Source organism: Dendropsophus ebraccatus, chromosome 11 (genome assembly GCF_027789765.1).
Source record: "Dendropsophus ebraccatus isolate aDenEbr1 chromosome 11, aDenEbr1.pat, whole genome shotgun sequence".
In the NCBI taxonomy this organism is placed as follows: Eukaryota; Metazoa; Chordata; class Amphibia; order Anura; family Hylidae; genus Dendropsophus; species Dendropsophus ebraccatus.
In genome coordinates, this window is record NC_091464.1 from 27,706,839 (window position 1) to 27,731,827 (window position 24,989).

Consider the following 24,989-nt stretch of genomic DNA (forward strand, 5'->3'; position numbering starts at 1 on the left):
AGGACATACAGCAGCTGATAAGTACTGGAATACTGGAGATTTTTAAATAGAAGTGATTACAAAACTATATAACTTTCTGGTACCAGTTGTTTATAAAAAAAAATGCCCCTTGTATACACCTACAATGACAGACTAAACAAAATCATATAATCTGAAAGAGTAGAACTCAAGGTGAAAGCAAAGATTAATTTACAGCAGACAGCAATGCAAATAACAAGAGAGAGAATAAACTCTGGACAGCTCCCGTCTCCACAATTGAAGGAAGAGACAGATGTCACATTAGAACAAGTGTCATACAGCTCTTCTTCAGAGAGACGTTGGAGATTAAATGGTGTTTCTGAGCTCCTGAGAAGATCACATAGGTCACATGTCAGTAGTAAACTCCATCATGTCTCTGCTGCTAAGATCAGAACACTGCACTGAGGAAGCGGACAAGTCCTGGCATTATAGCGACCATCATATACACTATTAAAAAAAATAGTCTATTTGCAGTTTCAATGGCTGCCCTATCTCAGTTCTGCTTTTCTTGTCTTTCTAAAACCTTAAAAAATTTAAGGGGTGCATAAAATTTTAAACTACTACTGGGGATAGGCACAAGTAATTTTCCTATACAATGTCAGTTAGTTTAAAGTTGATCAAAATGGTCCGTTTTCACTAAAAACATGAACTTGTAGAATTATTCAATGCATTTTTAAATGACTGACAGCGCCCTTTTATCCTCTGGCAAGAACTGAAAAATATTAACCAATATGGGTCATCTGATTGAACCAGGATTCTTTGTGAACAGAACGCTCTGAGGTTCTTGGGTGATTCGATTTATTTTTAATGCGTACCGTGTTTTTCAAAAGATTTTTTCTACAAAAATCCAGCAAGCTTTTCTTATAGTAACCCTTTAGAATGGTAACAAGGTTATTTTAGTGCTCTCACTACTGTTACTGAGATCCTGAGAGTCCTCATTTGAGGTAGCAGGACCAGGAAGCGGCTGTTTGCCAGTAATACACACACAGTATTTCCTTTTATTAGTTCTCTGGCCAATCACAGCAAACTACTTTTTTATTTTTAACAGTAAAACCTTTCTTGCAAGTAGGTATGATTAAAATGGCCCTACTGTGACTTTTATAACACTTTTATTTTTTTACCTATGGGGTTGTACGGGGCATCATCTTTTGCACCGTGATGTCTAGTTTTTATTATTTATTTCATATTTGTATAGATGACCACTTTATTATTTTTGATAAAAAATGAAATTAAAAAAAAAAAAAAAAAAAAAAGTCAGCTATACTGGTGTTTTTTCCCCACTTTTTGCGTATGCCATTCACTGGGTGGGAACAATATTGTTTTATTTTCATAGATTAGACAATTATACACAAGGCAATATATAATATATTTTATTATTCATATATCTTTTAAAACTTTTATTGGGGAGGGGCTGTGCCATTTTTTTTCTATCTTTTATTTTTTTTATTTTATACTTAGGGGACTAAATAGATTGATTTATTACATTGATTACACTGGTCAATGCTATGCAATAGCATACCATTAATCAGTGTTATCTGCGATCATTACATAGAACCTGTGGCAGACGCTATGTAAGGATTGCCGAGCTGACTCTGCAAAGGAAGGTAAGAGACCTCCAGCAGTCAGTTAAAATGATCGAAACCCACCACAGTCACACTAAATAGAAGTAATTTACAAATCTATTTAACTTTCTGGTACCAGTTGTTTTAAAAAAATAATAAGTACCCATTTAACAGTTAATAGGACAACATTACATTTGGATTCTTAGGGTACTATTACACGGAACGATAATCGGCCGAATTGGCGCGATTCGGCCGATTATCGCTCCATGTAATAAATGCAACGATCATCGGCTGATCGTTGATATAGGTTAGACCCTATTTTTGTCGGGCGCCGACCGCGCACTGCTACGTGTAATAGCGGTGCGTGGCCGGCGACTAACGATATACATTACCCATCCACATTCCAGGACTTCTCATGCCGTCCGCTTCTCCCGGGGTCCCGTGCGCGCTCTAGCTTCACAGCGGCCTGTCAGCTGATAGGCTGCTCAGCCAATCACAGGTCGCAGCGGTCCCGGCCTGTGATTGGCTGAGCGGCCTACCAGCTGACAGGCCGCTGTGAAGCTAGAGCGCGCACGGGACCCCGGGAGAAGCGGACGGCAGGAGCAGCCCTGGAATGTGGATGGGTAATGTATGCCAGTTTAGCAAGGGCTGCAAGGACATCAATAACGATGTCCTTGCAGCTCTTGTCAAACAATTATCGGACCGTGTAATAAAGCCAGTAAACGAGCAACGATCTAGCAGATCGGCGCTCGTTTACAGGTATTATCGGGCCCTGCTCGGCCCATGTAATACCACCCTTACTGTAGTGATAGCTAGCAGTGCGCCACTCCCCCCCCCCTCCCCCCGTGGACGGATGAATGGAGGTGGCCTAGATTTATGCCTATGCAGCCTACTTCTTGTTTCAGCTCTGCTTAGCATTGACCACTGCAATCACTTTGGGGATACTTCACAGGTCTTCAAACGGTTTCCTAATAATATTTTATTCCTCGAGGCCGGACCATAGTGTGAAGGGAAGAAATAATTAGTTCATTAACTGGGACACAGTGACAATTCTGGGAAACAATTCTATCAATAGTAACAGCAAATATGGAAAAATCTGGCAGTATATATGACTCTGCAATATCTATGGGTAGTAGAAGAAGAAAGAATGGTGGAAAAATGTGTGCAGGAGGCTGGTCTAAGCCTACGTTCTGACAAAGAATGTTGTTATAGAATGTAGGCTTAAAATGTTAACATAGAATGTTGTAAACCTACATTCTATGACATTACATGTTAACATTCTGTCATAGGATGTTGACATAGAATGTAGGTTTTGAATATGTCAAGCTTCTATAACATAGTATGCCAACATTCTAAAGCTACATTCTATGTCAACAATCTAAACCTAACTCCTATGTCAACATGCTGTCAAAGAATGTTGACTTACAATTAATGTTTTAGAATGTTGACATAGAATTTTGGCTTAGAATGTTGACATAGAATGAAGGTTTAGAATGTTGTCATTGAATGTATGCTTAGAATGTAGACATTCGACTGATTATACTCCAAGGTTCCCCATTCCTGCTCATGGTTCATGCTCTCTCATATAGACTACTGTCTGTAGGGCTCTTTTTAGACCCCTGCTTAGCACCCCCAACTTGCCTCTGTGATCCTCTCTGCTTTTAGCAATGCTTTCTTACAGACTCCTCATTACCTTATTCTCGTTCTCATGCAAAGGCCCTTAAGACTTTAGTTGCTGATTGGCTCTGCTGAGCTCTAGCTAGTGAACAAGGACTTTTAATCATAGCTTCTAGCTGCTTATAAGTCTGTGTCGTTTTTGTCATCATTTGTGCAACATAAAAGAATACTTGACAGGATTTTCTGCTCTTTTAGGGTATGTGCACACTACGGAATCTATGGTTTGCCAGTTTCCGCCGTCCGCCCAAAGAATGAGCAGGTTTATTCTTTGGGCGGACGGCGGAATGTAGCAAACCATAGAATGGAGTCTATGGGTGCACCAGAGATGCCATGAGTGGGTACGAGCTGCGGAATTTGCGATGGGCATTCCGTCGGGATTTCATAGTGTACACATACCCTTAGTGTTACAAATTCAGTTAAAAACTGAATCTGTGTAATAAAAAATTTTGTTGAATTTTTTATTTTGGTTACTTTTGTACAGAAAAAAAATTGAATTAAAATTCAAAATTTAAAATTTTCATGAGAATTTCATATTTGGGTAATTAAAAAAAAAAAAAAAAAGCAAAGGGAGGTAAACCAAACGATGCCAACATAAGAATTTCCAATTAAAAACTATGCAATTTATCCCTATAGGCTATGTTCAAACTCAGTATAAAATTTTTTTTTAATTGACCTCAATGAAATGCATTGAAGTCTACGAAATGACGGCTGTTCAATACACACAGTGTAGTAAATAACGGACGTCAAAATAATGATCACGACAATTATTTTCGAACATCTTTTGCAAATGACGGATGTTGGTGCTTTTATGATGGCCACACATTTATGGTATTTGAGAGATACTCCTCAAGTGATCATTCAATATCAAGGAAAGGCAAATTTGCAATTAAAGTGTTCCTGTCAACAAAGTCAGTGCTGGATGAGCAGTAATTTCCGCTCTTCATCCAGAAGTTCAGGTCTCTATGGAAATAAACACACAATAAGACAGTAACGCACGCAACCCTTATTTTATCAGAATGGGGGTCGTGTGCATTATGGTCTCATTGCGTGTTCATATCCATGAACACCGGAACTTCCGGATGAAGAGAGGAAATCAATGCTGATCCAGGAGTTGCTGTGCTAACAGGTACACTTTAACCCCTTCATGAGATGAGATTTTAACGCATTGGAATAAAAAACAGAATATTTTATCTCAGGACTTGCCAACTTTTTTTTGCTTTTTTAGTGTGTTTTTTTTTCACCTGCAGAACTGGTTGGGGGCTCATTTTTTGCATCATGATCTATAGTTGGCGACATATATAGATTTTTTTTTTTACTATATATCAGAATTGTTTTTCATGAAACGCAAACAGTAGCCCTGTTTTTTCCCCCCTTTTTACATTTTTCATTTAAACTGCGCAGGAACAATATTGGTATTTTTTTTATAGTTTGGACAAACCTGTGTGTTTTTGTTTTTTCTATACATATTTTATTTGTAAAATGGGAAAGGGGTGATTTATACTTTTAATAAAGGAGGGGTTTTGCCACATTTTTTTTTTCACTTTATAAGCCCCCTTAGAGGACTTATACATGCAATCATTTGATTGCATATACTGATCAATTCTATGCCATTGCATAGCATGGAATAGTATAATCGGTGCTCTGCACATAGAGTCTGCCTGAGGCAGACTTTGAGAAGATCACAGATCTGACAGGGTGGAGGTAAGTATTATATCCCCACCTGTGACAGAGACTGCGTGGGTCCCCATCAGTCAGTGGCAGGTACACTGCGTTCGCAATAGATGTGTTTCCGCAGCTGCCTGTCATTATGCCTGGCTCCAGGAACACTAATGTGTGCATGGCTGATCACATTGAAGTGGCCATGCGCACATTAAAACCCATTCACAACAGGAACCTATATACACGTTACCACTACATGGAGCATCGGCAGTAGGAACGTGTATATATGTGTCGTGGACATGAAGGGGTTAATCTAGTCTCTGCAAGTATGAATCTTTGCATATTTTGAGATGTCAGAGAAAATTTACATAATAAACTCTTTAAAAAACTATTTTATTTGCCCAGAATCAATTCTTTTTGTGTTAAACTGAATTTATGAACAAGGTGCTGGTTTTCCTTCTGTCCCCTCTATTGCTCTGCAGTGATCAGTGGCCAGAGTTACCTATTCATGGGAAGGTGGCTGGTGGGTGGGACGGAGCAGGGAGGGATGTAGGTCCGCTCTCAGTGCACCAAACTGTTTAATTTACAGATTTATAATATATTAGTCTAAATTCACTCTTCTCTACTGAGGATGAAGGTAAGAAAATTACCTTTATTCTGAGCGTCACAGGCCCTGTGGGAAGAAAACAGCAGGTCATCACCATACAATGATCCTGTTGATTATCTTCTTATTAAATTGTATACAATATATTCTTCATCTTAAAAATCCAGCCCCATGGCTGTATCCATGTTTTCCATGCAGCCTCGGGGCGGCATCCAACTTCTTCAGCCACCGGTAATCAAATGCTGCACGCTCAGGTTTGGATGAGCTCGATTGAGGTTCGCTCTTCTCTATTGAGCACGGTTACTTGGGTAGTTGGATTTTTTTTTGCTATTTTGAATTGGAATATAGTTAGAAATCTTCCTTCTTACTCATTGGTGATGATTTCAGGGGATCAGACTGCGCATTCCCTTAATCAAATAATCTGAAAAATCTTTGAAAGCATATCAGTTTGATTTTCAATTCCATCATGCTTTTTAATGTGACCAAACCGCAGTATTACTAATGGGGTTTCAAGTACTTTCATGTTAAATCTACTGTCTTATAACTGTAAAATATAGTCGTCAATTTCAATCAGGTGTGAATGATGTTCAGTCACCCAGATAAGACAAGTAGCAGGATACAACTTTTCCCAGAGGTACTATGATGTGAGTTTTTTTTTTTTTACAGGAACACATTTGAAGGACATCCATGCAATGGTTTTATTCCTACCTACATTTGTGCATATATCGAAGAACTTGTTAGTGTGATTAACAGTTATTCCGAGGTCATATACAAAAAGTTCAAACCCTGTGAAACGACCCAAGAAATAAATTCTCTAAGGTACAATTGATCTGGCCCAGACTAAACTGGGCAGAATAAAATGCCCTGGAATTTACCCTTAAAGAGGACCTGTGGCAAATCCACCACCGAAACATGTTCCCCTGCATTGTCATTCCATTAAAGGCTCTTATATATTCAGGCTAGGCCATTTTGCATTGTGCTCTGCTACATGTGCAGAACAATCCAAGAGTAAGGAGCGAATTTACCGTAGGAACAAAGCAAATTGATCTGTTCCTATCTGCATTCTGTTCATTAGGCTGTAGGATTTTGAAGTCTGCTCCGCTCCATGCCTCTCCTCCGCAGGTGCTGGAAATAAGATGGATCCAGTCCTTGAAAACTTGAGAATTTTCCCATGACAGGATCCATGTTTTCCCAGCACCTGGGGAAGAGCAGCATGGAGAGGAGCAGACTTCAAACTTTACCGCCTGATGAGCTTCATACTGTAACTTCGCTCACCCCTAGTGGTTATATATAGACTAAAGTGTATGAAGTGTATGGCAACCTTTGCGCTCTTCACAGAGACAATGTTGGTGGAAAGAAGAGTCAGATGTGTTAGAATTTTAATGCCTGGTCCTATTGTTCTGAGTGTGGTAAATTGCCCCCAGAGAAGACTGGCTGAGGCTTAGACCTCCCCATGGAGTAAGCATCAATGTTCAAGTGTATGGGGAGGTCAGGAGAGATACAGTAACTTTCGGCCAAATGTATTGAAAGTGTATGGCCATCTTATAGTGTACATGTCAGGGCTCCGGGAACAAAGAGACACCGGACAAGTGGGCCCTATGGCTAACACCCCCCATGCTATCCCTACCTACTTGCAGTGTAGGTCCTAACTGACCTTCCGCAACCGGGCGTCAGTCCCTGCACTCAAATAAGTGCAAAACACAGACAAACAAAATACAGAACACAAAATAAGTAGTGCAAACAGGCCAAGGAGAATATCAAACAAGCAACGGACGAAAGCCAGAGATAATAACAGAAAGGGCAAACAAGGTACAATGACAGAAGGACAGTACCGAGAAGGCAGCAAGGAACGGAGGAACAAGCAAATGGAGGATGAAAACCAGAGATGCAACAAGGTAAGTGGAGAACCAAAAGCCAGAGGTAGTAACAAGATGAACTAAGGACAAAACGAGGCACACTGAGAAATAAGCGAGGCACATTGAGGAATAAGCAAGCTACACTGAGGACTAAGCAAGGTACACTGAAGACAATGCGAGGCACAGAACTAAAAGACAAAGACTGGTAAGAAAAAGGCCAGGGTCAGGAAACCAGGAATACAGATTGCAAGGTAACACACTGGATTAAGCTGAACAGACAAGATGGACAAAGCTATCAAGATCCCAGACTGAAGAGAGACACCTATACGGGAAACCAAGCTCAAAGCTTATAGGTTAAGCAAGAGAAACACAGAAAGACAGAGGTAAAGAGACCTGTCCATCAAAACACAGCAGGGACAATTAGGGAGAAAGCCACAGCAAGGTAAGTGCAGGGAGAACTAAGAAACATGGAATGGATCACAGAAGACAAAAGCAAAGAACATAATAAAACCAGGAACGGACTTAAGGCCAAAAGCGCAGTCTTTGGTGCAGAGGTCGAATCTTCGCCACAGAGGGTGGCACTGATGCCTTTTCAGACACAATCATGACAATAAATTTATTGATTTACTGAAGAATTATTATTACAGAACTGTGCACAATGGTTAGTTTTGTAATATGCACAATTTTGGCACTATAACTATATGGCATTTCTTGAACAGTGCCAATTACAGTCATGTAATTCTATGCTGCTGGTTCTCAAGTTGGAGATGGGAGCTATGGATACGGAATTGGAAGCTCCATCTCCTAATGCAGTGCTTCTCAATTCCAGTCCTCAGGCCTCACCAACAGGTCATGTTTTGAGGATTTCCCATACAAAGATCATCTGTGCTAATACCTGATGAACTGAGTATAATTACTAAATACTAAGGAAATCCTCAAAACATGACCTGTTGGTGAGGCCTGAGGACTGGAATTGAGAAGCACTGTCCTAATGTACAGCCTTGCGTGGTGAGGAGCAGGAAGAATTGGTGTTCAGAAACACATTCCAGTGCTGAATTCAAAATTGGTACATTTTATAGAAATGATGCATGATGCCCGGCTCGCCTAGTGACGCAGGAGGGAGAAGAGGCACAAGTGTGGAGCCGCCATCTTGCGGCCTACGCCGTGCGCCGTAATGGAGGGACGGATCTTCCTCTGTCTCCTCTGAGTCGCCTCCTCTGACCCCAGGTACTGACCTCATCAACCCAGAGACCCGAGAGTGCCATATTCCCCTCCCGACCCCCTGCCCCACTACCATAAGGGGCTTCCACCCCAGAGATACCATCACCTTAAAGGGGCAGCAGCGTATTTCACAATACATGATGGCCACCAGCAATAAATCACAGAAGGGGGACAAAACAAAGAAGGGAGGACAGGCTGTGACCTCTAAAGGTGATTCTAACACCAGGGCAACACAGTCAGGGGAAACTGACTGGCACCACGCTGACTCTGACTCAGAAGCTTCCACAGGAGGCTCCCTTTCTCAGCAAGGTGTACAGGTGGACCTAGATAACAGGGGTAGACGTAACAATATACGCATACGGGGTCTCCCAGAGGCGACGCAGGATAATGATCTGGCAGATACTTTGGAAGGACTGTTCAACTCTATGCTGGGGGAACCATCCACTCACAAAATTAAATTCAATCGGGCACATAGAGCCCTGAGACCTAAGCCTACCAATGGGACCCCCAGGATGTTATCTGTTGCCTACATGACTACACTCTCAAGGAAGCCATAATGTCGAAGGCACGTTCCCTCCGCTCCTTAGATTTCGATGGAGCTTCCATTCAGATCTTCCCTGATCTCTCATGGATAACACTACAGAAACGCAGACTTCTGCTCCCCCTCCTGACAACCTTACGTGATGTTTCCTATTGCTGGAACTTTCCCTTCGCCCTTTCAGCCCGCAAAGACGGATGTTCTGCAGTGCTGCGCAACCTGGCGGACCTTCAAAAATTTTGCAATCTTCTTAAGATCCCCATCCCTAAGATCACAGATTGGACAATTGCTCCCCCTCCTCCATCCCCGCCGCCGGTGTGGCGTACTGCACGCAAGAAGAGGGGACGTCCGCACCCTTCTGACCCTGGACCGGCTGCTGGGCCGGACTTGGACTCGGCCTCTTGAGCTCCTGACCATGGGCCGTCGGCCCCTTCCTGCCTCCATAGACTGCCCTGCCGCATTGTTCCACTCTAATACTGGCCTTAAGTATCGTTGTTACAGTTACTCATAGCTGGGTGACGTGGTTTCTCACTTGTTGATGTGTTCTTTTCATTTAACTATGCATGCTCCGTTGGTAGTTCCTATTTCCCCCCTAAAGGGGTACCTATGCTCAACCCTTGGGTTGTATATTGTCTTTCTCATTTTATTGCTTTTTACCTATTTCCTCTATTTTTTCCCTTCTCCTTGTCCCCGGTGTCCAGGTTCCGAGCCGAGTGCTTCTGACCCTGACGGGTCCATCCGATGTTTGTTATGTTTTTCTGTTGTCTGTGTGTATTCCCCCCTTCCCTTTTGTCTCCCCCCTCCCTTTTCTGGAGTCTCTTACAGGATCTGCCTCCATGGTTCCGTGGCTTCTGAGGTTCAAGGGGCGGCCTACGAGGAGTCTTTTGCGGGTGAGCTACATCATTGTTATGTCCTGTATTCTCTGGTTTTCTGATGGCTAAGTGTGTGACCCTGAATGTGAAAGGCCTTAACTCTAATCTAAAACGTAGATTGGCCCTGAGGGAGCTCCGCACCATGAAGGCTGATGTAGCCTTCTTTCAGGAAACGCACTTATGTTATTGTGGAAGGTCTCCTCCATGGTAAACCCCTTGTGTTTTGCAATGTCTATGCCCCTAACAAATCCCAAATTCCCTTTCTCCATAGGGTGTTAAATAAGCTCGCCAAATATCCCCCAGCTCCAAGACTGTTGGGAGGAGACTTTAATTTATCCTTCTCAGAAACAATGGATAGACACTCCATAAATAATCGCCCCGTCCCGGCGGATCAGGCCAAGCTCTCTGGGGAGTTTCGTGAGCTGATTTGCAGACATCACCTATTTGACCTCTGGAGCATTGATTACCCTACGGAGAGGGAATGTACATTTTATTCCCACCCTCATCGTTTACACTACAGAATAGATTACTTTTTTGGCAATGTCCCTACTGTCCGCCTCCTAGATCGAGCCTCTATCGACCCGATTTCGTGGTCGGATCACGGGCCGGTGTTAGTTTGTCTTAAAAGTTTAAACTCACCTACTCGCCATTGTCATTGGCGTCTGAACGAGAGTTTGCTAAAATACCCACCTACCCGTGAGTCGATCAAGTCATGTATCACCTCCTATTTCTTGGAAAACAGCGGAACAGTTGAGTCTGAGTCGGTCCTATGGGAGGCCCATAAGGCGGTCATTCGGGGATACTGTATTGCCTTGGGCTCCCGCCAGAAAAGAGATTCCCAACTGGCGATGCAAAACGCCAAGAGGGATAAACAAATATTAGAAAAGTCCCTGGCCCAGTCCTCATCCCTCCGAACCTTGAGGAGACTTGTGGCAACAAGAGCCCGCTTAAAAGAACTGACTTTTTTTAAAGTAGAGAAGCTACTCCTCTACTCTAAACACAAGTTTTATGAGAAAGGAAACAAGGCCCATACGCTTCTGGCCAGAATGCTTAATGATAGAGCGATGGCCTAATCTCCTCAGGTCCTTAGGGATCCCACTGGAAAGCTTTTATATCACCCTAATGACATTTCTTCTCTGTTCCTACACTACTATACTGATCTCTATTCCTTGCCCTGTACTCTCCCCTCTGACCTGGAGGCCCGATCCCACCGAATTAGGAATTTTTATCTGACTGTACTCTTCCATCCCTACCAGAGGGTGCCATGGAAGAATTGAATGCCCCTATTTTCTCATCTCCGCCTTCTTGGCCCTACACACTTTACCCTACATATTTGGACTTCCTGCTTTCTCAAATTTAAGTTACTGTCTAAAGCCTCCCCCCTCCACTCCTTCCTCCTCTTTCCCGACTTTCAACCAGGTTTACAATCCCGCACTGTTCAGCTCTGGGGTGCGAAAAGACTTTTCCAATTTGCAGACATTGTAGACCCCCTTACTCGCACTCTTTTCACGTTTGAGAAAATAGTGGATAAATTTGGCATGCCGCCCTCTGAGCGCTATACCTACCTACAGATTCATCACCTGATGGTCTCTCACCTGGGATCCCTCACGGTATCAAAACCCTCTGCTTTTGAGCAGCTTGTGAGGGGTGGTACCTCTACGTCCGTTTTGATATCGGATAAAAATCGCATTCTTAACTCCCCATCTGATGGATCCCAGGCTAGACATCCTTACATGACCAAATGGGAGGAAGTGTTGGGCAGGCGGCTCCCACCAGAATGTTGGGCCACTATATGGGAAAGAGCAGCAAAATCGTCTATCTGCACTACCTATAAAATGTCCCACTATAAGTTAATGATGCTATGGTACCATACGCCCGAGCTCCTTCATAAGTTAAACGCTGCTGTCCCGCTGCTATGTTGGAGATGTTTGGGAGCCACGGGGACACTTCATCATATATTTTGGGAATGCCCCATCATTAAATTATTCTGGAGGGAAGTCAGTGGATTGGCCTCTGGGGTCCTGGGCTCTGATGTTCCCAATGACCCTGTGGTCTGTTTATTAAATTTGTTTCCTAAAACTTTTAGGAAAACAAAAACTAAACTGTTACTAACCATACTAACTGCAGCCAAATCTCTGATCGCCTGCCAATGGAGGCAGACTACCCCTCCCTCCTTACACTGCCTGAAGACCAGAATCAGGGAGCTCCGCTCTCTAGAAAAATTAACTGCCTCCCTTAACAATACTATTGAAAAATTTGAGGCCATATGGCTGCCCTGGGACTCTTTTGATACACCCTCTCCACCCCCTGGTGGTGGACCCTAGACCCCCTCCCCTACCCCCTCCCTCTTCTCCTTTGTCTACTGTCCTGTCTTTTGTAACCCCATGTCAGTTTGTCATGTTATGTGTTCAGGGTATGTTATGCGTATGATACAGTACAGCTCTCTTTGGCCGTAGACAGACCTGTTATGCTTTAGGCCTTCACTTTGTTAACTTGTCTTTGATTTACTTGATCTTATGGCTAGATATGACATTATCTCCCTTTTTGCCTAAATAGGTGTGTGGCCTTCATACTTGGCCTGATATTGCTAAGCTGTTTTATCCACTGTTGATACCCCTTTTTTTTGTATTGCGTATTTCTTATTGTATGTTATAAGAAGAAAAACTCTTTAATAAAAATTAGTTATAAAAAAAAAAAAAAAAAAAAAGAAATTCAGAGTCCAGTGGGCGGTGTCACTCAATGGACTGGACTCCTTAGCATGGAAACATCAGAGATTTTTATCAAATTACAAGTTATACCAAATATTTTCCCATAAAGATATATATCAATCTGTTCAGCTCCTTCTGCTCTATAACATGATGCAGATAGCTTAGGTAGCAATTTCATTGTGACGGGTTCCCTTCAAGTCAGTGAGGGGTTTGGCCATGAGCTAAAAGTTAGATCCCTGTATTCTCAGGGATGAAAAAATACATTTGTGCTCGCATTTTAAAGAATTTTTCAAGCTGCTAAAATTGAAAGCATAGGACTGACACCTTTATAATATAATATCTCTGAAACTCATGACTAAGCTATTGGCTTCAATAGAAGTCAGAATGTAGCAGGAAGGAGTCTGCAGGATTTGACTATTTATGTAAATAGCCACCGTTCAGCATCACATATACAGAATTATCCTGATTCTAAATAGATATGTACAGTAAATTTACAGAGCAATGAACTTCTCCTAAAACCGCTGGATTTTAAAGAGATCAACTTGTACAAAATATTCCCCCGTACGATTAAGAGGAGAAGCAGGCAGATAAATGAAAGTATTATTGATATACATCTGAGATGCTTACAAGGAAATGAGTCTGTAATATGCTCTTTAAAAAGATTAGTGGCTCAAATGAAATAATAGCTTTATTATATTGAATAATGTAATTAGTCAGGATAAGAGACACCGAAGAGAATAAAAGTGGCAGGAAAGACCAATAATTACTGAAGCAAATGACATCTAAATAATAACAAAGATAGATGCACACCGTTACAGAAGGTGTCAAGGGTCGGACACATGAGAAAGCACAATCTGATTTATACAATTTACGCAGCTATTAATATCGTTTCTTACAAGTTTTTTTTTCCTCCCTAAGCTCTAAGTTACCAGCTATAAAAAGTAAACCATGGGGTGATTTTTTTTTTTTTTTTAATATATAGCTTTTCATAGTGAAAATCCCTTGTGTGGCTCCAGACTGTACAAATGTTAAAGGACTTCTTATGAACAAGGGAGGGGATTGTTAATAGATTAATAATACTTAATAACAGAAAAAAATTGCCAGAATCTCTTTGAGGGAAGTTGTGTTTTTTTGATGTAATGTATGTTCTGTATGTAAAAATATGAATATACTCAATTTGAATGGACAATGTGTGAGAGCATATAGAGTATAATATATATATATATATATATATATATATATATATATATATATATATATATATATATATATATATATATATATATATATTGTGAGATAGTGACTGGAGAAATAATAGATGGCAGGTATGTTTCTCCCAGATTTCTGTCATACGTGTTATAGCTCCAGGGAGTGCTCAGTGTGTGTTTAAGAAAAACCTTATCTGGCTTTGCAAGGAAGCCAAAATAGGACCTGGAGTTTTCTGGATTGGGGAAGAGTTGGGTGGGTTCCCCAATCCATAGTCCACTGCTGGTAGTGGTCAAGGCTGAGGCCTAATCAGCTGCACCTGCAGCCGCTGCATATAGAGAAGCCAGGCAGGGTGATCAGTCTCCTCCTCAGTCCTGTGTCATGCCTGAAGGTGCCAAACTGCTATGTGAGTAGCTGTACCAGTGCCTGGTAGTAAGGTGCTGGAGTTAGTTAGTAGTTAACTGTTTAGTTAGTGCTCAGACGAGCAGGGTTTTGTTCTGTGTTTTGCCATTGAACCTGCCTGATGTGTAAAGGCTGTTTATTTTGCCGGCACCACAATAAACTGGACTTTATGCCTGAGTGTCCCTGTCTCTGTCTGCCAAGTGAGTCAATCCTGCATATACCACAGCTAATTCCCACACTATATGTATATATATATATATATATATATATATATATATATATATATATATATATATATATATATTTATTTATTTATTTATTTATACACACACACACATACACACAATGGTTCCTTGGATTACAAGTATAATTCATTCCGGGACTATGCTTGTAATCCAGATCCACTCTTAGGGTACAAACCCACTTGACGTATTTGCTGCGCAAATCAGTCTTAAAAATAAGCAGGCAAAACGCAGGTTGGCTTTATACGATTGTTCTGCGTTAAAATACGCAATTGCGTATTTTTGAAGCATGAGGCTTGTTGTTAGCAAAGCATCAGTTGTTAACCTGTGCGAAAAACGCATGTAGCTTCATGCTTCAAAAATATTGCGTATTTTAACACAGAACAATTGTATAAAGCCAACCTGCGTTTTGCCTGCTTATTTTTAAGACTGATTCACGCAGCAAATACGTCAAGTGGGTTTGTACCCTTAAACTAAAGCATAAGAAATCAATGATATGCAGACAATTGGTTCCACACCCCCAAAAAAACGATTTTATATTCTGAATAACATGTAAAACAAATGAAACAAACATTTATAAGCAGCTGAATATGTGATCTTATAAGTTGCTGTACAGTATAGGAATCAGTATGTGGAGTATAATGTATAGTAAGGGCATAAACCTGAAAAAACAGCCACAGTTTGTAGATACAGAATGGAACTGCAGATCCCCATAATACGGTAGTGTAGTATAACAGGCTAGAATAGAGAAGCAGGGCTGCTGTAAGAGGTCTGTGTGGTCACATGACAGCAATGGGGAAGGGGTGTGTGTTCAGCACTGACCAATCAGGACTGACAGAGGCTGCAGGAAGCATGAAGGAATAAGCAGAACATATGTGGGCACATACATGCAGCGCTCTCTGTCTGGGGAGAGAGGGGTTACAGCTATGAAGAGATTACCTCCACAGTCCTGTCCCCTGATGTAAGCCCCAGCCTGAAGTGGATCTGCTATGATTAGAAAGGTGAGGGAGACTTCCTGGGTCAGAGTACATCGCTGTAGACCCCACTTTACAGATTATGCCCCTCCCCAACTTGCCCTCCCACCCAGTACAGGGAGCTCTTAACTTGCTATAAGTTTGAGATTTGTAGGTTGTGGTCTTCCGCAGAAGAACAATAAAAGTTTTTTCTTTTCTGACAATAAAACCTAATTTTAATTAATTGATTATATATATATATATATATATATATATATATATATATATATATATAATTTCCTTTCTATTGTGCCATAATGCCAATAGTTGCTGCCATACAACCAGGTGGGAAAGGGAGGACAAAGACAGTGTGCCCTAATGCTAGTCTCACCCAGTTGTCCCTACCTACTTGCCACAACAACCTTAAGTGGCGGTGCACAACTGGCCGTCAAGCCCTCCCTGCGCCAAAGGTGTAAACACAAAAGACCGATGAGTCAAACAAATGCAGATGATAAATATGGAAAGGGTCAACAAGGTTCCACATCAGAACCGGGAGAATAGTCAAGAGCAATAGCAGAGCGTCAGAATTAGGGATGGTCGTACGAACCCAAACCCTCGGTAATGATTCCCGCTGTCTGCCCGCTCCGTGCAGCGGGCGGATCCAGCGGGAGGACCGCCTGGAAAACTGGGATACAGCCATAGCCATAGGCTGTATCCCAGTTTTCCAGGCGGTCCTCCCGCTTTATCCGCCCGCTGCACGGAGCGGGCAGACAGCACCTCGGCGGGTTCGGACCATCCCTAGTCAGAATACATAAGATATGATAGACAGGAGTGCCAGCCAGCTTAAAAGAGAATAATAGCAAGCTTTAAAGTCTGCGCTAACAAACTGTTTATAGGATGTAAGAAACCCGCCCACAGACATGATTGGACAGGTCCTTGACATCCCAGCCACACACAAGAGAACAGAAGAAACAAGAGTGGCAAGAAAGGTTGTCAATCACAGAAGCAAAATCCAACTTAACTAACAGCCCAAGGAAACTCAGCAGGAGAAAAGATGGGTGTGGTGAAGATTCAATTACCACAGCAGAGACAAACAGAGCTGGGTTCAGACAAGTATACGATAAGATACCAAAAAAAGCTCAAAATCACCACTGAACAGGCATCCTCTGCTGTATCTTATGGATGGAAGATGGTTCAGAAGCCTGAACTGGTGTGGATGTAATGTGTTATATGCATTACTTTTACTCTCTCCCACTACACCTTCTCAACTATAACCCTCTAGTTAGTAGGAGGAAGATGTATTTGGCTGAATTCCCAATTAGAGTGTACAGCAACAGGAAGTATGATACAAAATATACATTAGACAGGAAAGGGACCAATTAAAGGAGTTAATAAAGCTATATAACTTTTGTAATACAAAGTCATTTAAAAATAATTATATTTTTATTTATATACTATTATATGTTAAGTGGCAGCAGTAAGAGGTGACAAAGTTCGCTGCTGTCACCAAGCTTTGTGTTGGCAACTGCAGGGATGCCCAAGCCCTAGTCTTTTCTCTCCCACTCTGATCACTGAGCACTGCTACCGTATCAATACTACCAATACGGAGCCTTCCCCTTGTTTACTGTTTATTCTTATACATTAGGATATACAATACACAAGGGCAGGCTGGCTGTGTATACACAGCAGCCTCTGCAGAACAAGCGGTAATTATTATCATTTCTCTGGCAACAATTGCTATACAGAGGCTGTCGTGTATATAGCTCAACTGACACCCAGTCCCCCATAATACAAAATATATTCTAATGCATAAGAATATACAATATATGGGGGGAGGCTCTGTATCAGTAGCCACAGTATCAGCGGCAGCTCTTGACCAGAGCGGTAGAGTGAGAACCAGGGCTTGGGCAGCTCTGCAGTTCCTGATAACAATATTGGACTATTTGTAATTCCCAGGAGGTAATACACTTAGGTTTTTACTATGTTGAGCGATTCAACTAGCAGTCTGCAGTGCATTCTATAGCTGGTCTCCAAGATCAGTGATTGTTTTACCGTAGTGGTCTTCTAGGCATTGCTACTGCCTAGCCAGAAACCTACTCCACATTGATGGGGCAATGCCCTAAAACAACTGTCTGTGGATGGATACTTGGCTTTGGCATTCCCCCTTTTCATCTCCTTAGACTTGTAATTGCGTTGGATATCAACTGAAAGGGCCACTTAATATGATGTTTTGGTGGCCTCCTTACTGCAGCCACCCCTTGGCTAGGTTCTTCATTGGAGGGATATCTCTAGCACAGAGGGGGCATTGGTAAGTAAACATTCTTTATTATGTTCCACCCACTCCCTGCCTGCACTGTATTTTTTCTTTTTGCCAGAGTTCTCCTTTATGCAGCTTAAATTTTATAAATTAGCATGGCCTGCTAATTTAACCCCGTATGACCGAGGTTATTGGTGCCCAGATGTCCAGGTCAAATTGAAGCAATGTTCCTTCCCGCCTTCTAAGAACCATATCACTTTTATTCTTCCCCCCACAGGGCTGGTTGGGGTGTCATTTTTTGCGGCATGATCTCTATTTTTATTGGTATCATATTGGTGTAAGAGAAAAATTTTAATTTTTTTTTATTAATTTTTTCAAAATATATATTTTAAAAAAAATCAGCAATCCTGGTGTGGTTTTTTTTCAATTACGCTGTAACAGTGCAGGAAAAATATTGTTATATTTTAATATATCAGACAATTCAGCACTCTACGATACATAGGATTTTTATTTTTTTTATATTTTTTCAATATTTTTATTTGTATAATGGGAAAGGGGGTAATATAAATCTTTATAGGGGCATTTTATTAAATATGTTTTAATATATCCTCCACACATTTTACATTGCATATACTATTGAATGATATGCCTGAGAGCAGACTCTATGAACAGATCAAAGATCCGACAGGACAGAGGTAAGTTGCTTACCCCGGCCTGCCGGTACAAGTGATCAGGACCCCCACAGCCATGCTGCGGGGGTCTTGATCAGTCAGTGACAGGTCCTTGTCCTGTCACTAACTACCCTAAATGTCGGGATCGCTGTGCATGATGGCATTTAAGGGGGTTAATCCCAGACAGCTGCATGACCGCGGCTGCCTGTCATTAGCTCTGGAGTCGGCCACACTGATGTGTGTGGGACCGCCCGCGTTTAAAGCCCCTTGAGTCTATGAACGTATATATACTATACGGGGTGTGTGCAGTAGAAACGTATATATATGTATTATGGATGTGAAGGGGTTAATGAACTGGCTAATTCTGTACAGTAATGCATTCACCTTATATGGATATTTAAAATAAAAAAAACACAACACACAAATGCAATGATTGTACATCTTGGTGACTACTCCTGCAGATTTGTTAAAAAGTACCAAGTTAATTTCCTTCCTCAGAAAAAGTCATTTGAGGGAAAATACAGGGAGGCTTTAAAAAAATGCATGCAATGATAGCCAAAGGGATCAATTTAGATGAAGAGCTGCATACACTCCAGTTTTGAAAAATATACCTCATTTAAATCATGGAGGTAAGAAATAACATTACAACATGCAGTTGTTTTATTTTTCTAAGTGGAATTTACAGGAATTGGTGGAGATTTTCTATGCATAATGATAAGTTTTTTGCCAATAGAGTTTTTCCTCTTTTTTTTAACAATAGCTCAGGGGTGCATTACAATTAGCTAGCAAGTCACCGCATGTTTGATGGAAAGCAGGTATATCATACTAAATCTGAAGAAATCTCAGTAGTATGAAGAAGTAACCCCTTCTATGTATAATTAGTGGCTTGTTACATTTCCCTTTTAGTAGTCCATTAAAATTTTCTCCTGACTCCACGCGATGATAGTCATTATCGTCACTTTGGCCTAAGGTGATTACATTTTGGATGCTCCACTTGCTGACCTTGCAGTCCAAAATATATGTGAACTAATACGAAAAAATATATTTTTAACCTGTTAATGTCCACAGACCATAATTTAACTACACACTGGGTTATACATGATATACAGATTTGTAAATTATTTCTGTTTGAAAAACTTAAGTTGTTATCAGCTGTTGTATGTCCTGCAGGAAGTGATGTATTCTTTCCAGTCTTCACAGTGCTCTCTGCTGCCACCTCTGTCCATGTCAGGAACTGTGCAGAGCAGTATCATATCCCCATAGAAAACCTCTCCTGCTTCGGACAGTTGCTGTCACAGGCAGAGGTGGCCACAGAGGGCACTGCGACAGACTGGAAAAAACACACCACTTCCTGCAGGATATACAGCAGCTAATAAGTACTGGATGGGAGGCTTAAGCTTTTAAAGTGAAAGTCATTTACAAATCTGTATAACTTTCTGAAAACGCTTGATTTAAAAACTATTTTTTTTTCTTCAGAGTACCCCTTTAATAACATATAGTGTTAGGACGGGACTCAGACACAGGACAGGTGAGGCCCTGCACTAGCACCCACCACGTTGTCCCTTCCTCCTTACCACTATCTGCCTTAGGCGGCAGCAGGTAACTGGGTGACAGTCCCTGACCTGAGTTGGTGAAACACAAAAATGAGGACAGGACAAACAAACACAATATACTCAGGGTTAGCAAGCCGTGTCGGTAACAATCAGTCATTGCAGTAAAAAATTAGTAGTCAGGAGTATAGTCAAAAGTCAAGATAAGAATTGGGAAAGCAAGGGAATAGCAATCAGGAAACAACACTAGCTTAGTCACACTCTAAAGAGGCTCTATCACAGACAAGGGGGATGATGAGGGGAGTAGTTTTACAGAGCCTCAGGATGTGATTGGGGATTAAGACTCCAGCCCCCCAGTACACTATAGAGATGACTGGCGGTGCCAGACACCAGTCAGCACGCAATAATCACTGCTGGGGCCAGGGGCGCATCCCTAAGGCCGGCCACGCCCTCCACCGACATTAGAGTCAGAAGCCAAGCGCCATGGCCGCTGCCAGTTCCTGAGATATAGCTCATCTTTCACTATACAATGTAAACACACCCCGTGGATTCCCAATAAACTGCTCAAGAAATCCATTAGACAAGCAACTTGTGACTTCCACAATACTAAGCAATTTACTGGCATTGTGAGCAGCGATCATTTCTAAAATGTAATAAGACAAAAGTTCTTTTTATATAGAAATATGGTTTGTTGGTATCCCGTGCTATAAAACAATGGTAGCTATTCTGGATAGTTATTCTTCCCTTCATTCAGGCGTCCCCATGCCTTATATATAGATGTCCCTGTTGTGTCCAACTAATAGCTGTATATAATCTCATCTTTTTTTGTCTTCTCCCTTTATTTTAAATAATTGCATTGTCATTTTCCAGGCTATTTATCTCGTGCAGGAGTTCCAAAGTCCGAGATACCTTCATGTCATCAACTTCAACCTCAATGTCAACCCCCTGCTGGATCTCGGGAACCTTAACAACCTTTTCTTGCTGACTTGCCTATATGATACTCCTCCTCTCTTCTTCTCTAGGTCATGTCCAGCTCCAGCCAGAACGACTCAGTTTTTCCTACCTTTCCGCCCTCCTACTTTAACCAATGCTGGCTCTTAGTTGTATTCTTTCTTTCATTACCACCCACTCTCTTTACTTCTTTTTTCTCTCCATCCAGCCTGGGCCACCTTGAAGTCTCCTCCTGGCCATGAATTATCTCTCCAGAAACTGACAGAGAAACATTTTAGGCTTATTGTTCCAGCACATATAGTAGGTATACATAGTACTTTCCCTATTCTAGTTATTCTATATAGACCCCCTTGTGACCCCACATAATAGTTTCATATGTACTGTTTCCCATATAATAATCAAGTATCTATATAGTATAGGCCCCTATGTAGCAGTCCCCTTATAGTATAGGCCTCTGTGTAGCAGTCCCCATATACGTTAGGCCCCTTTGTAGCAGTCCCCTAATAGTATAGGCCCCCTCTGAAAAGAAAATACAAAAGCATACTTACCTGTCACATTGCTTCTCAGCAGCCCCTTTTTCCTCCTGGAACTCCAGTCCCCAGCATCTATTCTGGAAAACTTCAGGTGCAGGCAGCCTGATACACAGCTGCAGTGCCTGTCTCTTCTCTCCTGCCTTGCTCCTCTCTGTGTCCTTACAGGTGAGAAGCATATTGTAGCAGACAAGCCTGCAGGCAGCTGGTCTGCTACCAATAGTGCAGCCTCTTATGACCTCAGACCAGGCATTACATATCCTGTGGTCACAAAAGACAACATGCGGAGCCAATAGTTTCTTGCACTGTCAATCAGGGTGCCTTATTTAACTACAAGGACATTATTAGATATGCTTATAGATAAAGGGGTCGATGGTCAGTGTCTGTGCCGTTGACCCCTTTGACTGATGGGGTGATGCACCCTGTGAAGTGGCATAGGTTGTATACCCCTAAGGCCGGCTCAGGGAAGAGATACAGGATAGTGGAAGGTGGAAGAGAATGACATTAATATGCACTACTGAATACAAAAGTATAAAAATATATACAGATATATAAACCCCATATGTAATAAGCTGCAGATTATAACAATGTAATAAATGCGTGTTTCTATGCTGTTCATGCACTCTGTAAAAGACAACAAAATAGCAATTAGAAATGAGCCAGTGCAGTGATGAAAACACCGATAAAGCCGCACTTGACAGTGTTCATTTATCAGACACACAGTATTGTTTGTTAATAACCTAGCCAGTGATGAATAGGGGTTAAATGTAAAAAAAGAGAGGAGATGTAACACCCGTAAATTTATAATACGGGAAGCCGGTGATTCTAGCTATTATTTGTTACAACCTGTCAAATTTTCTGCATGTACAATGCTCGATAGCAACTTTTTGAATGATAGACAGGGCTTACAAGGTCCTTGGAAGTCAAAAAGGCAGGACTTACTGATCACTGCCCTTATTTCCTGAAATCTCTTCTACACGTCACCTCAGTAGTCTATAAGAGATGGGTGCTATTTATAACTGTATTAACTTATAATGGCCTAAATCCCCATTTATTATAGGAAAAGCTTTGATTTATGACTTATCATGCTTCGTGTCAGGACAATTCTCAACATGTTTAAGTCTGGGGGAAATGTAATAAATTACAGTTAAATCAAGGAACACATCTAAGTCTTGGATTACAATCTAACAGCTTCCCAAGTGTTAAATATAGGACCATCTAAGTATTATTGTGTAGTGTGTGCTTTATGTGTGTGCCTGCTAATATTGTATCCAAGTCAATATCTGGCATTGTGAGTTACTATACATCAATAGAATACATTTTATAACTTTATCTATGCTTAAAAAAGATATTTATTAGATCTTCAAAAATAATAACATATTCTTTACCTGTATCTTGGGACATTATTTCCCCATATGATCATGATGATGCCTGGCAATATATTCCTGATCACTTAAAGGGAATGTGTCACCAGAAAATGACCTATTGTTTGAATCTAGTTTTTATGTTAAAAATATAATTTTAGAAACATTTGGCGATTCATTTTTCACTTAACTATCTACCGTATTTTTCGCTTTATAAGACGCACTTTTTTTCCTCCCAAAGTGGGAGGAAAAACTAAGTGCGTCCTATAAAGCGAAGACGGCTCCCAAGTAGTGCCGAGCACCGCAAGGAAGCCGTCCCGCCCGCCCCCTATATTGCCGCTCACTATGCATATGCATAGTGAGCGGCCCTGAGCGACCCCCTCCGCCCGCCCAGCCCGCCCCTTCTATCGCCGCTCAGAAGCCCGGAAAAGTGCAATGAGCAGCACTTTCCTGGGCTCCTGATCGGCTAAGCGGCGATGGAGGGGGCCGGCTGGGCGGGCGGAGGGGGTCGCTGTCCTACTCACCTCTCCGCCGGCCCCAGCAGCTCCTCTCCCGACACTCCGGTCTCCCGTCATCCTCCAGGCACAGGCAGCGGGGTACAGAGACGCTGCCTGTGTCCCGGAAGTGTTCTGCAGCTGCAGTTTCTCTGTCCCCCGCTGCCTGTGCCGGAGGATGACGGGAGACCGGAGTGTCGGGAGAGGAGCTGCTGGGGCCAGCGGACAGGTGAGTAGCCTGTTTGTTGTTTTTCTGGTCGCAGGGGGGATTGGCTACTATGGGGGGCACTATATGGGGGCATTGGCTACTATGGGGGCATTGTATGGGGGCATTGGCTACTATATGGGGGCACTGTATTTGGGCATTGGCTACCATGGGGGCACTGGCTACTATATGGGGGCATTGGCTACCATGGGGGGGCATTGTATAGGGGCATTGGCTACTATATGGGGACACTGTATGGAGGCATTGGCTACTATGGGGGGCACTGGCTACAATGGGGGCATTGGCTACTACTTGGGGGCATTGGCTACTACGTGGGGGCATTGGCTACTATGTGGGGGCATTGGCTACTATGGGGGGCACTATATGGGGGCATTGGCTACTATATGGGGCACTATATGGGGCATTGGATACTATGTGGGGCACTGGATACTATGTGGGGCACTATATGGGGCATTGGATACTATGTGGGGCACTATATGGGGCATTGTATACTATGTGGGGCACTATATGGGGGTATTGGCACCAATCACACTGCTGCCATCTCCAAACTGTGACAATGAGCAAAATATTTTTTTTTCTATTTTTCCCCCTTAAAATCAGGGGTGCGTCTTATCAAAAGGTGCGTCCTATAAAGCGAAAAATACGGTATATTATAAGGCAATCCAAAATCTTGGAGTTTTCATTCTCACCACTAGGCCTAAAACTTAAGTTGCGACGTCCTGTTCTAAAGTGATCTGTGTAGCATTAGGCTATGTTCCTGCACTTTTTTTTTAAAAGTAAACTTTTTTTTTTTTTTTTATAACAAAGGTCGTAAAAAATTATCATGATCATTAAATAACAACCGATCTTATTGAAAAAAAAGTTATAAAAAATATATTACTCTCCATTAAGTGATTTCCTAAGGACGTTGGACTCATCACCATTCATTTGCATATTAAGCACACAGATGAGCAGGCGGCTGTACCTCTATGGCGGGACTGGCAGGATAGGTAATTATGGGGGGCTATATCCTGGGATTGGGTGGGTTCGGGGGGGGGGGGGGCATCCAGGGGTATCAGGTTCCCTTATTAAAAAGACAAGTGTCCATCAGGGTCAACTTATATCCCTACTGTGTTGACCCAAAGGAAGGCAAAAACCCTTATGAGGCAGATGCCAATTGCCCCATCACAGGGAGAAAATTCCTTCCAGACTCCAAAATGGCAGTCAGAATAAATCAACGTTCTACCACCTGTAATCATCCATGACAACATCATGTGGTGGAGAGTTCCATCCTCTCACGGCTTTTACAGTAAAGAAACCGCGTCTGTGCTGATAGTGAAACTGCCTTTCCTCTAGACGTAGAGAATGCCCCCTTGTCGTGGTTACAGGCCTAGGAGTAAAAAGATCACTACAATGATCCCTGTTCTGTCCATTCATATATTTGTACAT